General features: G+C 48.6%; 1 protein-coding gene across 1 annotated transcript in view; it reads right to left on the bottom strand.

The window, feature by feature from the left end:
* Positions 1 to 15,013, bottom strand: part of LOC147895276 (SNF2 domain-containing protein / helicase domain-containing protein / HNH endonuclease domain-containing protein) — a 188,461-nt gene that overhangs the window by 74,289 nt on the left and 99,159 nt on the right. The window lies entirely within an intron of this gene.

Raw genomic sequence — 15,013 nt, 5'->3', positions numbered from 1 at the left:
AGGCTGAAAGAGTACTTATGAGCTCACCAATTCAGTTTCAGAGCAGAGTCATCCATTTGTGGCCTTGGCGAAAGCACTTCAGTACTACTTCCCCGGGACCGCGTCAAGTCTCTTTTTGGATGCTTTTCCCTGGACTTCCTGATGAGGTGCTCTTGTCGCAGAGCTGTGGAGCATATGGCTAGTGTGGCAAGTACAGTCATCCCATCAGGTGCTAGACTTTCCTATGCTCAGTCACTTGCTGGTATAGGTGTTACGAGGGTCAGACTCACTTCAGAGTTCCCCCCTCCTCGACCTTTGCCTACTTTGATTTCGTACTCCACGGGAGATGGGGTCCAGATGCAGCAGAGGGTTTTGTACGAGGGGCTTCCTGATCGGTGTCTTTTTTGTCAGAAGAGAGGTCACTTTATTAGGGATTGCCCCAGTCGTCGGCCTCGATCAGAGACTCCGGATCCTTCTCATCCTACGAGTGACTCAGAGCCTACAGTTCAACCTCCAGGGGTCTCTGAGCCTGCTTCGACTCATTCACCAGAACGAGAGGAGACTCCTCTGGGGGAGCCTCCAGTGGACTCAAATTACCTGGAGGTGCCTCCAGTGGAACAGCTTTCACGGAGAGCTCGGAGGAGACAGAGACAGAGGGAGAGCCAACATTATGAGCAGCCCCAGGTACGAGCTCACAGATGGCAGAGAGTTGAGACACTTGTGTAGGAGACCCCGGAAAGGGGAGATGCAGAGGACCATCCGCAGGCAGGTCTTGACATTGTGCAGGAGACGGTAGCTTAGGGAGTCGAGACACATGTGTAGGAGACCCCGGAAAGGGGAGAAGAGGAGGACCATCCACAGGCAGGACTTCACACTATGCAGGAGACAGTAGCTCAGGATTTGATGACTCTAGACACTACTACCCCAAAGGTTCAGATATTGGTTACGGAGACAGTTATTCAGCAGGAGACTGCTCAGGCTGCAGTTACTGTGATGGATGCCTCTCCCCAGCAGTCCATTGAGAGAGTGGTTTTTTACGATACACGTCAGAGTCAGAGCCCGTCCCAGGATCTCATGCGCCTGTACGAGGTTCCCTCGAGACCCCTTTCACAGCCCCGTCGCACAGTACCTTCCTTTTTTGCTATGCGGAGCGTCCTTTTAGACACCCCTCCCAGTATAGCCTCGTCCTCGCAGCTTTTCACTCCTGGTTTATCCAGATCTTTTGCGAGTTCGGTCATAGATTTTGCTCAGTACCCAGAGAAGCGTGAGGATTGGGAGATCCTAGCAGACGAGATCGAGCGAGATTATCAGTCACCCACGCGGACAGGCATCTCGTCGCAGATTCTTCCTCTCCCTCTCATCTATTCCAGGAGCAGAGTCAGGACAGCTCAGCCCTTTTCAGCTCTTTTGACTCCTAGACTTGGATGGTTGACAGAAATCTGCTCGTTGATTTTGGCCCTTTTTGGCTCGAGGGGTTATCACAGACTCCCTCACTCGATTGGAACTTCTACCAGTGTTTTGCCGACGGTCAGAGGAGGTAGAGGAGTACTTGGGATCCGTTACTCTCTCCAGAGAGGAGCACGTTCTTTAAAGTGAAAAAGTGATATATTCCATTCAAAACGAATCATACAACAGGTGGGAGAGAAAGTACTCTATCCCTAGCCTCAACAATGTGGCAAATAAGCCACTGGTGGTGGTCTAAAATGCCATGACATCCCAAAAGGGGTCAAATGAAAAAATAATGAGCAGTCCCATGTCCTCATGAAGGATAAAAGTCTCCCACAAGCTGCCAAAGAGGGGCCTGTACACCGCTCCCACTGACTCCTAAGAGTGAAGATAATCTCCGCCCAAATGGAAGCAAGAGTGTTAGCCTCCGTGCATAAATGGCCCCCAAGGACAAAAGAACATCGCGAACACCATATCCGCCATAGGGTAATACTAGAAATCACCTACCAGGCTGACCCTCCAGGTGAAGTAGGCCTGGAATCTTGAGCTGGTACTGGTACCAAAAGTAAGTCCTGCGGCTCCATGATGCTAACATCTATGGGACCCCGTCTCTCGCGACACTGCATGGAAAAACCGTGGTCTCTTGGGTCCGACTCATAGAGGGCAAAGGCTCCAAATCCTCTCCCCCAAAGGGCAGCGCCCCATGTCATCAGAAAGGACTCGGATGTAACATATGAGAACATCCTGAAGATACCTATCCAAACCACTCTAGAGTTGGGGCAGCTCCATAAACAATGCTTACTAGATTCCTCTGCAAGCTGACAACGCATACACAAGGAGGGTCTACCCATCTGCTGAAGCCAAGTACCCACTGGTATACCCCTATGAATAGTGAGCCAAAGAAAGTAGGAGACTTTCCTGGCTCTACTGATGCCCCAAAAGTGAGTCCAATAGCTCAGCAAGAGCTCTGTAGTAAGTCCCTGTGCGTGCCAATGCTGTGAGGCAGATGGTAGGTGATGAGAGTCTCTCTGCTGAAGCCAATCCTAAACGAACTCCAACAATGCATAGCCCAGCCTCACTAAAACAACCTGACCAAGTAGAGATGGGATGAACATAGGCTGAATCTATAAGCATATCCCTCCACCCCTGAGGAATAGCTCTCATAATCAGTAATCTGGTGGCAGCAATCTGTCCAAGTGGCTCGTGTCTATCTCTGATCTCCTCCTCTCACATCTCCACATCTCCCCTGAACCAATCTCCGACTGTCACAACCCCCTGAGCATGCCATCTGGCCAAGGGAGTCATAAGTTCTGTACCAGGGGAAGATCCCTGATACCGAACGAGGGGGTTATGATATAGTGGCTGTTGGGCAATTTCCTCTCTAAAGGAGGGAACTGCTCTGATGAAGTGTTGTCGGAAAAGATCCCATATCTGAATAAGCCTTTTCACAAGTGGTGAGGAAGGATGAGAATGTTGGTCCGTCAGGAAGATCCAACCGACTCTACCTACCCACTCGCCTGCTGCTCTGGGGATGCACTCGTGAATCCCATGCAGTAGGAACTGCTTCCACGGCTGATCTCCTGGAGTCAAACCTCTAACAAGAAGTTTGACTAAAAGGGCTCTGCTCTGCATCTCAGGATCGAGAACTCCAAGTCTTCCCTGCGAGGTGGGTAAAGTGATAGTATCCCATGAAACCCTGGCCCTAGTGTCCTCAGAACCATCACCACCACTCCACAGGAAGTTCCGGAGCAATCTCCTCACTTGACGGATCGAGTCAGCATGAAAGCACCAACATGACGCAATGTACCACATAGTCGCTAGTAGAACCTGGTTGAGTACCAGCGCTCTTCCGGCCAAAGAAAGTCCAACCGTGCTCCAGTAGGCTAGCTTTCTCCAGATGCTCTCAAGAACTGGGGCAAACTATTGCGTCGAGGACACCTCAATGCCAACCTGAAAGCTTAGATATCTCGTGGAGGTGCCTCTGGGAATCCATACAAAGCCTCTGTCTCCTCCCCATGCTGGGGTAACCTGCTGAGCTCCTGTCCAGATGCCTTTTGATTTGTTCCAATTGACAAGTCCTCCTGAGGCTAGGTAGAACTTGTCAATTGAATCCGCAGCAGTAGCAAGACTATATGCATCTCCTCTGACTCAGTGACCAGAAGCTCCTGCTCTTGCCGGATAGGCAGATGGAGGCCCAAAGTGCCATGACTGGTAGCCTGCATAAAGTATCCCATAGCCTCCGCTACGAAAAGGAAAAGGTAAGGTGCAAGCGGGCATCCCTGTCGTACCGATCTGGATAGCTGAAAAGCCGGTCCTCTGCCTCCACAGACCACCATCCCGCTAGAAGAGTGGGACTAAAGTGAGGAGACCCAAGAAATCCATCTATCACTGAAGCCTAGCCTCCTCATAGTGCCCTCCAAGAAACCCCAGTCCACCCTATCATAAGCCTTCTCAAACTCGAGGAGAAGAACTGCAATCTCTTGCTGACTCTCCTTCGCCCAGTGAGTGGCCTCCCCAAAAGTGAAGATGTTATGAAAGATACTCCGATCTTGCACAAATCCTGTCTGAGTAGCTCTGATGATATCTGGCAGCATAGGCTTTAGGCGAAGAGCCAAGGTCTTCGCTAGGATCTTGTAGGCTGTCCCTAGAAGTGTAATGGGTCTCGAATTATGAAGGACTATCTCGTCTCCCCCTTTAGGGATGAGACAAATCAAACCTGTGCATAATGTCTCGCCCAAAGATCCTGTATCAAGAGCCTCTGAAAGGCAGAGAGTAGATGAGGCCCAATCGTATCCCAAAGAGCTCTAAAAAGAAGTGGCGACAAACCGTCCTCCCCCAGGCATCTGTCTCTGGGCAGCTCATGTAACGCATCCGTGATCTCCAGGAGTGATAGTGGGCTATCCAAAACATGACTCATCCAATCTGAGACCATCAGGGGGACATGGCTCCAAATCTCCTCTCTGGATCTGATCATCTCCTCGGTGACTGGATCGGCGGTGTAAAGAGTGGAGTAAAAATCAGAAGTGATCTCAACAAGACGGTGAGGGTCCGTCTGAAGAGACCCAGCCTCATCCACAAGTCTACGAAGACTGTCCGAAGAGTATCTCTGATCCACTGCCCTGAAGAATTCTCTAGAGCATCTATCCCCCTTTTGAATCCAGAAAGTCTGCTGAGAGTAAAACCTGAACTGGGCCCTCCTGCCCTCAATCTCCTCTAGTCTCTCCTGAGCCTCCGAAAGCTGCCCTCTGATGAAAAGAGAATGAGGAAAACTCTGCATCAATATTTGAAGTCTGGATACCTCCGCTCTTGAGGCCGACGACTAGGGCAATCCCTAATAAAGTGACCTCTCTTCCGAGAAAAAAGACACTGATCACGAAGCCCCTCGTGCAAAACCCTCTGTTGCATCTGGACCCCATCTCCCGTAGAGTACGAAATCAAAGTAGGCAAAGGTCGAGGAGAGGGGAACTCTGAAGTGAGTCTCACCCTCGTAACACCTGTACGAGCAAGTGACTGAGCATAGGAAAGTCTAGCACCTGATGGGATGACTGTACCTGCCACACTAGCCATATGCTCCACAGCTCTGCGACAAGAGCTAACCTCATCTGGAAGTCTAGGGAAAATCATCCAAAAAGAGACCTGATGCGGTCCCGGGGACGTAGTACTGAAGTGCTTCCGCCAAGGCCACAAATGGATGACTCTGCTCTGAAATTGAATCGGAGACCTCATAAGTACTCTTTGAGCCTGCTCTGCAGACTGAAGGCCAAAAGAAAAGTACCCTCTGCCAAGCAATCGAAAAACGGTAACTGAGACACCCAATGAGGCCATGCTGGTGTACACCCAATCACGTAACTGTTGGCCTCTACCGGGGAGAAAGCCAATAATGTGCGTCAAAAGAAAACCCTCCTCTGCTACCTCAATCATCTGCACAATGTCAAGAGGAAAAGAAACTGTGACTTCGATCTCCTCAGGTTTGGCGACGGGAGTGGCATTAGTGTCCTCCATTGTCTCTACTTGCGCTGTCCTGAGGGGAGGAGCTATCCACCAAGAACTCGCAACCAACCACTAGAATCCCAAAAACCCCCTGGTTAAAGAATGCTCCCAACTTCAGCCTGTGTGGAGTGACAACAGATTGCTCAATGCAGAAGCAAAAACCTCCGCCAATGCCTGGAAGCAGCCCAGGAACACAGCTCCCCGAAACTCACACAGAACAGTCCTGAAAGAGGACCCTGAAGCCCAATCTGAGGTGCAAGGGAGGGGACAGACGGCAACTACTGGCGGCCTCAAGGGCGGCCTAGAAGGCAGCCTAAAGGGGCGACCTGAAGGGGGCAAGGGGAGCTCGACCAGCAGGGCGCGACCTGCACAGCCAGTCGGGCTGAAGGGGGGGCACAACGCGAACAGGCTAAGGGGGGGCTCGACCACCAAGGCGCCCCTGTAGCAGCCAAACGGGATGAGAGGAGGCGCAACGCGAGCGGCCAAGAGGGGGCGACGGGCTGCCAAGGGAAGCCTGCGCAGCCTAGGCAGCAGGGCGCTGCCAAGGGAGCAGGTCGCGGCCAAGGGGTAGGGCGCTACTAGGGGTGGCTGATTGCGATGGACGAAGGCGGGGGGCAGCAGTAGACGGAGCTCCTCCTACGTTCTTCATTTCTCCGCAGGTAGCTTTTGATCTCGGGGGAGCGAAAGCTGGTCAACTGAGTTACTTGACAGCAAGATTGCTAGACAGCTCATGAGCATGACTTAGTTTTCATCGGTTCGCCGTATTGTCGGCTCACAGATTCATTCTTGCCCTAGGACTCTTCGACCTGGCTTCGATGGCAGGGCCTTTCTGTTTCTATTCTTTGAGATTCAGGGAGACTTTGATTTGCCCAGGAGTGCTAGTTGGTTTGACTTTCAGCTCCTCAGTTCGCGCCAGAGTACTATTCCCTTGGATGGAGCCATTTTACATGAGTTGGGGCAGATTTGGAGTTTGATCAGAGACTGACTTTGGATTGCGCCGTCAGAGAGAGTTTTGTGCCCTTGCCACTGGCACCCCCTCACTTCCATCCGATGTCTAGGTTGTCCATCATTTCTTGGAATGTGAGAGGACTGAACAGCCGCAGATTTACCTTAGATGCAGATGGTCGTAGATTGGGAGTTCCTAGATTGGAGTTGCTTAGGGACTCCCTTCGCTTTATTTCCTCAGGGTCCCCCCCAGACATTGTGCTTATCCAAGAGCATAAGCTCTCCCAGGACAGGATTGACAGATGTAGATCCTTACTCAGAGGACAGAGCCGGACATATTGGAGCCCAGCGGATGGCACGAGGGGAGGAGTTTGCATTTCAGTTTCAGGTAGGTGGGCCTCAGAGATCACCCAAGAGGGTACACTAGCGGAGAGCAGAGCATGCTATGTTATTCCTCAGATGGAGAGCACAGCAGTTGGTGTTCTCAATGTGTATGCTCCCACGGATTCAGCCCACAGACGTGCTTTTTGGAGACAGCTTAGAAAGTCCCTTCCTCAGGCAAACACCTGGATTGTTGGAGGGGATTTCAACATGGTTGAATTCTCTGAAGACAAGTCGAGTCAGACAGAGGGTGGCCTTTCTGATAGGGAGAGAGTGGAGTGGGATAGTTTTGTTTTGCATGCTAGACTTCATGATGCACCTCGATTGGACGACTTTCGTCACTTGGCTGACAGTCTTCAGTTCTCTTGGTCCGGGGTTTTCCATGGCTCTCTTTCTTTGGTCAGACTTGACAGGTTTTATATTGGCCAATGGGGTCAGGCCAGAGGAGGACAGATTGGGATCCGCCCGGGTTATGTTTTATCTGACCATGCTCCGGTCCTATTATAGATTTTTCCTACCTCTCAATTGGAGTCGATTGGAGAGCACAGGCTCTGTGAGAGTTCTAGACTTTGTTTTTCTCTACACAGAGTTCGTGGAACGGTTGAGAGAGGCTTGGTTGTCAGAGGACACTTCTGTGGATCAGGGCTAATTGATGTGGGTAGAAGGGGCTTTGGCTAGAGTCAGCATGGCTTGCCAGTTGAGGGCAAAAGAGGAGAAGGAAAAACTCAGAATTAGAGATCGGAACGCAAGAGCGGAGGTATCCAGACTTCAGAGATTGATTCAGAGTTTTTCTCATTCTCAGAGGGCAGCTTTCAGAGGCTCAGGAGAGACTAGAGGAGATTCAGGGCAGGAGGGCCCAGTTCAGGTTTTACTCCCATCAGACTTTCTGGATTCGGAAGGGGGATAGATGCTCTAGAGAGTTCTTCAGGGCAGTGGGTCAGAGATACTCTTTGAACAGTCTTCGTAGACTTGTGGATGAGGCCGGGTCTCTTCAGACGGACCCTCATTGTCTTGTTGAGATCACTTCTGATTTCTAATCCACTGTTTATACCGCCGATCCAGTCACCGAGGAGATGATCAGAGCTAGAGAGGAGATTTGGAGCCATGTCCCTCTGATGGTCTCAGACAGGATGAGTCATGTTTTGGATAGCCCACTATCACTCCTGGAGATCACGGACGTGTTACATGAGCTGCCCAGAGACAGATGCCCGAGGGAGGACGGTTTGTCGCCACTTCTTTTTAGAGCTCTTTGGGATACGATTGGGCCTCATCTACTCTCTGCCTTTTCAGAGGCTCTTGATACAGGATCTTTGGGCAAGACATTATGCACAGGTATGATTTGTCTCATCCCGAAAGGAAGAGACAAGACAGTCCTACGTAATTAGAGACCCATTACACTTGTACCTACAAAATCCTAGCGAAGACCTTGACTCTTCACCTAAAGCCTATGCTACCAGATATCATTAGAGCTACTCACACAGGATTTGTCCAAGATCGGAGTATCTTGGATAACATCTTCACTTTTTGGGAGGCCACTCATTGGGTGAAGGAGAGTCAGCAGGAGATTGCAGTTCTTCTTCTCAATTTTGAGAAGGCTTATGGTAGGGTGGACTGGGGTTTCTTGGAGGGCACTATGAGGAGGCTAGGCTTCAATGATACATGGATTTCTTGGGTCTCCTCACTTTACTCCCACTCTTCTAGCAGCATGGTGGTCTGTGGAGGCAGAGGACCGACTTTTCATCTATCCAGATCGGTACGACAGGGATGCCCGCTTGCACCTCACCTTTTCCTTTTCGTAGCGGAGGCTATGGGATACTTTATACAGGCTACCAATCATGGCACTTTGGGCCTCCATCTGCCTATCCGGAAGGAGCAGGAGCTTCTGGACACTGAGTTTGCTGACGACACGGCACTGACAGTCAAAGAAGATGCATATAGTCTTGCTACTGCTACGGATTCAATTGACAAGTTTTGCCTAGCCTCAGGGGGACTTGTCAATTGGAACAAATCAAAAGGCATCTGGACTGGAGCTCAGCAGGATACCCTAGCATGGGGAGGAGACAGAGGCTTTGTATGGATTCCCAGAGGCACCTCCATGAGATATCTAGGCTTCCAGGTTGGCATTGAGTTATCCCTGACGCAGCAGTTTGTCCCAGTTCTTGAGAGCATCCGGAGAAAGCTAGCCTACTGGAGGACGGCTAGACTTTCTTTGGCCGGAAGAGCGCTGGTACACTCAACCAGGTTCTACTAGCAACTATGTGGTACGTTGCGTCATGTTGGTGCTTTCATGCTGACTCGATCCGTCAGGTGAGGAGATTGCTCCGGAACTTTTTGTGGAGTGGTGGCGACAGTTCTGAGGACACTAGGGCCAGGGTTTCATGGGATACTATCACTTTACCCTCCTCGCAAGGAGGACTTGGAGTTCTTGATCCTGAGATGCAGAGCAGATCCCTTTTAGTCAAACTTCTTGTTAGAGGTTTGACTCCAGGAGATCAGCCGCGGAAACAGTTCCTACTGCATGGGATTCACCAGTGCATCCCCAGAGCAGCAGGCCAATGGGCAGGTAGAGTCAGTTGGATCTTCCTGACGGACCAGCATTCTCAGCCTTCCTCACCACTTGTGAAAAGGCTTATTCAGATTTGGGATCATTTTCGACAGCACCTCATCAGAGGAGTTCTTTCCTCCAGAGAGGAAATTGCCCGACAGCCACTTAATCATAACCCCCTGGTTCAGTATCAGGGATCTTCCCTTGGTACAGAACTTAGGACTCCCTTGGCCAGATGGCATGCTCAAGGGGTTGTGACAGTCGGAGATTGGTTCAGGGGAGGTGTGGACATGTCAGAGGAGGAGATCAGAGATAGACACGAGCCACTTGGACAGATTGCTGCCACCAGATTACTGATCATGAGAGCTATTCCTTAGGAGTGGAGGGATATGCTTATAGATCTAGCCTATGTTCATCCCATCCATACTTGGTCAGGTTGTTTTAGTGAGGCAGGGCTATGCATTGGAGTTCGTTTAGGCCCGGCACCGTTTACTTATTTTGAGATGGACTCCTCTCACCTATTGTATCCCACTCAGCCCTTGGATCGACAGGAGCTCCTTTGGCAGAGAGTCAGGGTAATTGGTTGCCTGGGTAAGGAATGGGCCACAGATCCTTCCAAGTTGACCATTGCAGAGGATCCTAGATGGAGACTTTGGATTTTTCAGGGTCGACCTCTTGCGGAGCTCCAGGTGAGTGGGCGTGGCCTGCTTCGGTGGCAGGCGTTCGTCCTCTTTCCTTTTTCCAGTACTCGACGAGAGCAGGTTACAGGCTTCAACAGAGAGACTCTCATCACCTACCATCTGCCTCACAACATTGGCACGCTCTTGCTGAGCTACTGGACTCACTTTTGGAGAGCACCAGTAGAGCCAAGAAAGTCTCCTACTTTCTTTAGCTCACCATACATAGGGGTATACCTGTGAGTACTTGGCTTCAGCAGATGGGTAGACCCTCCTTGTGTATGCGTTGTTAGCTTGCAGAGGAATCTAGTAAGCATTGTTTATGGAGCTGCCCAGCTCTAGAGTGGTATGGATAGGTATCTTTAGGTTGTTCTCATATGTTACATCCGAGTCCTTTCTAATGACATGGGGCGTTGCCCTTTGGGGGAGAGGATCTGGAGCCTTTGCTCTCTTTGAGTCAGAGCCAGGAGATCACGGTTTCTTCATGTAGCGTCGCCAGAGATGGGGTCCCACAGAGGTCAGCATCATGGAGCCGCAGGATTTACTTTTGGTACCTGTACCAGCTCAGGATTCCATGCCTACTTCACCTGCAGGGTCAGCCTGGGAGGTGATTTCTGACATTACCCTATGGCGGATATGGTGTTCGCGATGTTCTTTTGTCCTTGGGGGCCATTTATGCATGGAGGTTGACGCTCTTGCTTCAATTGGGCGGAGATTATCTTCACTCTCAGGAGTCAATGGGAGCGGTGTACAGGCACCTCTTTGGCAGCTCGCGGGAGACTGTTATCCTTCATGAGGACATGGGACTGGTCATTATTTTTTCATTTGACCCCTTTTGGGATGTCGTGGCATTTTAGACCACCACCATGGCTTTTTTGCCACATTGTTGAGGCTTGGGATGGAGTACTTTCTCTCCCACTTGTTATATGATTTGTTTTGAATGGAATATATCACTTTTTATTTAAAATACAACCTCTAAGGAAGAGATTCTTGATAGACAGCCTATCATGGGGAATGATAGTATACTTGATCATCACGCGGTGGACCACTTGGTACGTCTCATTATATGCAGAGCAGTCTAGATCAGAGAGACCTTGTCTCCTGAGTGGGTTCTTGGAAGATCTTCAAAAGACTTCCACATGATCACAGACTCTAGGCAATGTGTCACCTTAGAGGGAGTGTAGCAAGAATATGATATATTGATGCTGCTTTACCCTTGCATTGGCTTCTTCCATGTGACATGCCTCCTTCTCGGTCTACTTCTTTAGGGGTGTTTACGAGATTAGGAACTCCACTTCAGGTCATAGGATTTCGAGGATTAGACAAGAATGCCGTGGTCTTTGATGTCCATTCTAGGGGCAGGCTGAGTGGATCTCTAGAAAATGTACATATGCATTTTGCATTTCAACTTGTCAAGGTTGTGACAGGCCTCCTTCTTGGTCTACTTCATTAGTGGTGTTTGCGAGATTAGGGGTGCCACTTCAGGTCATAGGAATCTGAGGATTAGACAAGAATGCCTTGGTCTTTCATGTCTATTCTAGGAACACGTTGTATAGATCTATAGAAAAAATACTTGTGCATTTTCCATTTCAGCATGTCAAGGTCGCAGGTCGTGTGACAGTGCTTCATGGCTTCATGAGGGTATCTAGACTCCAAACCAGATCACATTCCCTTGGATTCATCTAGGATTTGGCTCTATGGTGGTGTCCCCATAAAATCTTTGCAGTGGGACCTCGCAAAGTCTTCTCTCGACACCCTGTATCAATTCATTCCCCTTCCCGTCTTTTGATACACAGGTAGTAATGTCGCAAAGTTCCATCTTAGCCTCAGATGATGGAGGCCCACCAGAGTTCCTCAGTGGGATGATTTTCAGATTTCTGTTGATATGCAGAAGTCATTTTCAAAGAGACTATGGAATCCTTCGGGAATAGGGAAATGATTCTTTTCTTTTGGCTTTCTATGCATGGAAGGATTGCAATGAATCAATGGTGGAGGTCCAAGTTTGGGGTGGATCCACACATATTATAGTTGTATTTCTATTGAAGAGTCTACTCATCATTGCTTATGGTTCTACAGACACGAGAGGATCATTTGGAAAGGGATTACTAGATTATTGAGCACCTTTATACGTTCTCCTTTCTTCATGACCTAGGCTTGGTAGCGTGACTGTCTCTATTTGTACCTCTGTGTTTTACGAAAGACGTGACTCCTCTTGGGATAGTTGAATTCGACGACTTTGGTTGAGTCATGTTCACTGGTTGACATTCTTGGTTATCCATATAGCCCACCGCAGTCTGACAAGAACAACGGCATATTTGGAGATCCAAATGCACCGAGGATTTAGATGGTTCCTAGGTCCATCCACCACACACATTGGCCAATATTTAGATAGATACAATACACACATTGATGGCCATTTGGGAGAGTATGCAAGGGTCTTCACTAGCAGACTCTACTCTCACCATCTTTCTCGGAATCCCCCATAGGGTTGAGGTGGCATTTTTGAGTCTCAACCTTGGATTTCTCTAGCTCTCTTACAAGAGTTTGATTCTCCCCTATATAGTTTATTTTTCTTATGATTGCATGACTTATGAGCTTTTTCTTTGGGAGTTTCTATCATACTTAATAGAAGTCTTTTCTTTGCCCCCCTTACCCCCCCCCCCCCCAAAAAAAAAAAAAGGTGAATACTGTCATTCAGTCCCGTCAAGACCAAGCACTAAATTGGGCCACAATATTGGCGTCACGCCCGGATTTGGGCTAGTTTGGGACGAGAGGGTGACCCAATTCAGGATGTCATCACCTATGGGAGAGGTGTCTTTCTTCTCTAATTGAATTTTCCTCGGTCTGCATTTGGTATACTTCAAACTGTGGTACAAAGGTTTCACAACAAATGATATGTTGGCTTTCCAATAGTATATGAATGCACACAATAGATCATGCAAACAACACAAGATGTAATAAATCTTTCAAGTCAAAGGTTTCCCACATGAAATAACAACGCTTAGACAAAGAACTTTCAATTAACTATTAGAAACATGCATCAACGATGCGCCAACTAGGTGGCCTCATCGTAATACCGCTAAGATGCCAAAAATGGCTACAAAAATCCTAGATACAAAATGAAATAAAATAGAGTACCAAAAATGCCTAGATACAAAATGTAAAATATGAAATATGAGGAACATCGTCTTCCCTAAGGGGTCTGTGATCCAAAGAAATGATGGAAGTCATGGCCATCGACCATGCCTCCTGCCATGAGTGTGAAGATCTGGGCAAGTGTCAAATGGGCTGCTGGCGGTGCCAAGTCTCCATGGAGCAATCTCCTCCGAAAATCTGCCATCATCCTCCGTCGTCTAGAAATAAAGCGACGGGTATGGCCTCTATGTAAGATCATCCTGCGGTGCTGCCGGATCACGTCATATGTACATCCTCGGGGTGGAACCATCGGTGCTCTCTGGCGAGATGGGCTAGGGTGTGAGGAAATAATGCTCAAATGAAGACAAGAAGAAGACTTTCATTCATTCATCAAGTATGTCAAGATAAGTGAAGTACACTAGCACCTAGTGCATATGGGATAAGTCCCATGATGACACATGGCACTCACACACACAGAGACTACTACTACACATAAACACTTCTCACATCAACACACTCTTTGGCTACGATATCTCCAACACCCCCCTTCAGAGCAAAGAGTGTGAGACCCAACACGCAAAGAGTAGACCAATCCCCCCTCCACCGCAATATTGCAAAGAGCGAGTCCAAATGTACACCTCCTGTGTGATAGTGACTTCTCAGTCAGCTTGTGAGACTGGGAAGGGCAAACCATCACTCGTCATCCCCCCTTACTCTTCTAAATTGGGTGCGCAATACCATCAACCAAAGTAAAGGACAATACATTCATTTTTGGGAGACAAAACCCAGGGCAGAGTACCTCTTATTGACTCCAAATACATTCACTTTAGAGTGACAACTCAAGGCTGAGAACCATTATTTGACTCAAGACAAACACACATAGTATAGGGGCCTAGAAATCCCAACCCTGGTCAAATAGATACTCGTCGTCAAGAGAGAGGCCGTGAACCTCTACTGTAGCTGCATGTATCTCCTCCGGGGGCTCTTCAGGTTCAGCTTGGTCTTCAGCCAGAAGATTGTCATGATGCTTCTCTTTTTCTTGTGATTTCTTTTTGAAGCAATGGGCTTCAGTGTGTCCTTTCCTCTTGCAAAACCTACAAATAATGTTCTTGTTGGTCTTCCATTTGCTTGTGGAAACAAATGCATGATCCACAAGAGAGACAAGAGCAACTTCCTTATTGCGAAGGTCCTTCTCAATGAGGAGTGCCACCATATCATCAAACATGGTAGTGGCAAGACGAAGGACCTCAAGAGTGTGCTCAAAGCGAGAAATTCCATGCATACTCTTCATAACGATGGCCATCTTATCTTCATCATCAAGGACATTTTTCAAACTCGAGAGTTGTTGAACAAGAGATTGAAACCGGGCTAGATGATCACTCAACTCATCACTCTCTTCCATTTTCACATCATAAAATTTGAGCTTCAAAAAGACTTTAGAGTTGGTGATTTTATTACCAAAGGTCTTGAGGCGACTCCAAATCTGCTTAGCTATTGACTTGAAATCCACATGATGGATGAGAGTCAGCTAATCAAAGACCAATGAGGGCAAAGGCCTTAGCATTTTGCTGCTTCCAAATCCTTTGGTGTTGTTGATCAAGTAACTCAACCTGGTCATCCTCAACAACATCCCAAACTCCTTCTCGCATAAGGAGAAGCTGCATTTTGGTTTGCCATGTGGGAAAACCTTCCCCCTTAAACATCTCCACGAGGATAGAACTTGAAGACAAGGAGGTCATGATTGAAAATAGGTCCGTGAGGGTGGACAGCAACCTGAAATGGATAACCAGCTACTATTAATCATGTAAAGCACATGACAGCATCAAAGAGTATCTGGGTTCCCTCTATAATCAAACTAGTCCTATGAAAAGGGTCTCCCTTGAGGTTCAGATGCGGATATTACATCCTGCTAAGT

Source organism: Dipteris shenzhenensis, chromosome 13, assembly GCF_047967505.1.
Source record: "Dipteris shenzhenensis isolate YYH24624 ecotype China chromosome 13, Dip_SZ_1.0, whole genome shotgun sequence".
NCBI classification, from domain to species: domain Eukaryota; kingdom Viridiplantae; phylum Streptophyta; class Polypodiopsida; order Gleicheniales; family Dipteridaceae; genus Dipteris; species Dipteris shenzhenensis.
This window is presented reverse-complemented; position numbering and strand designations above follow the sequence as displayed.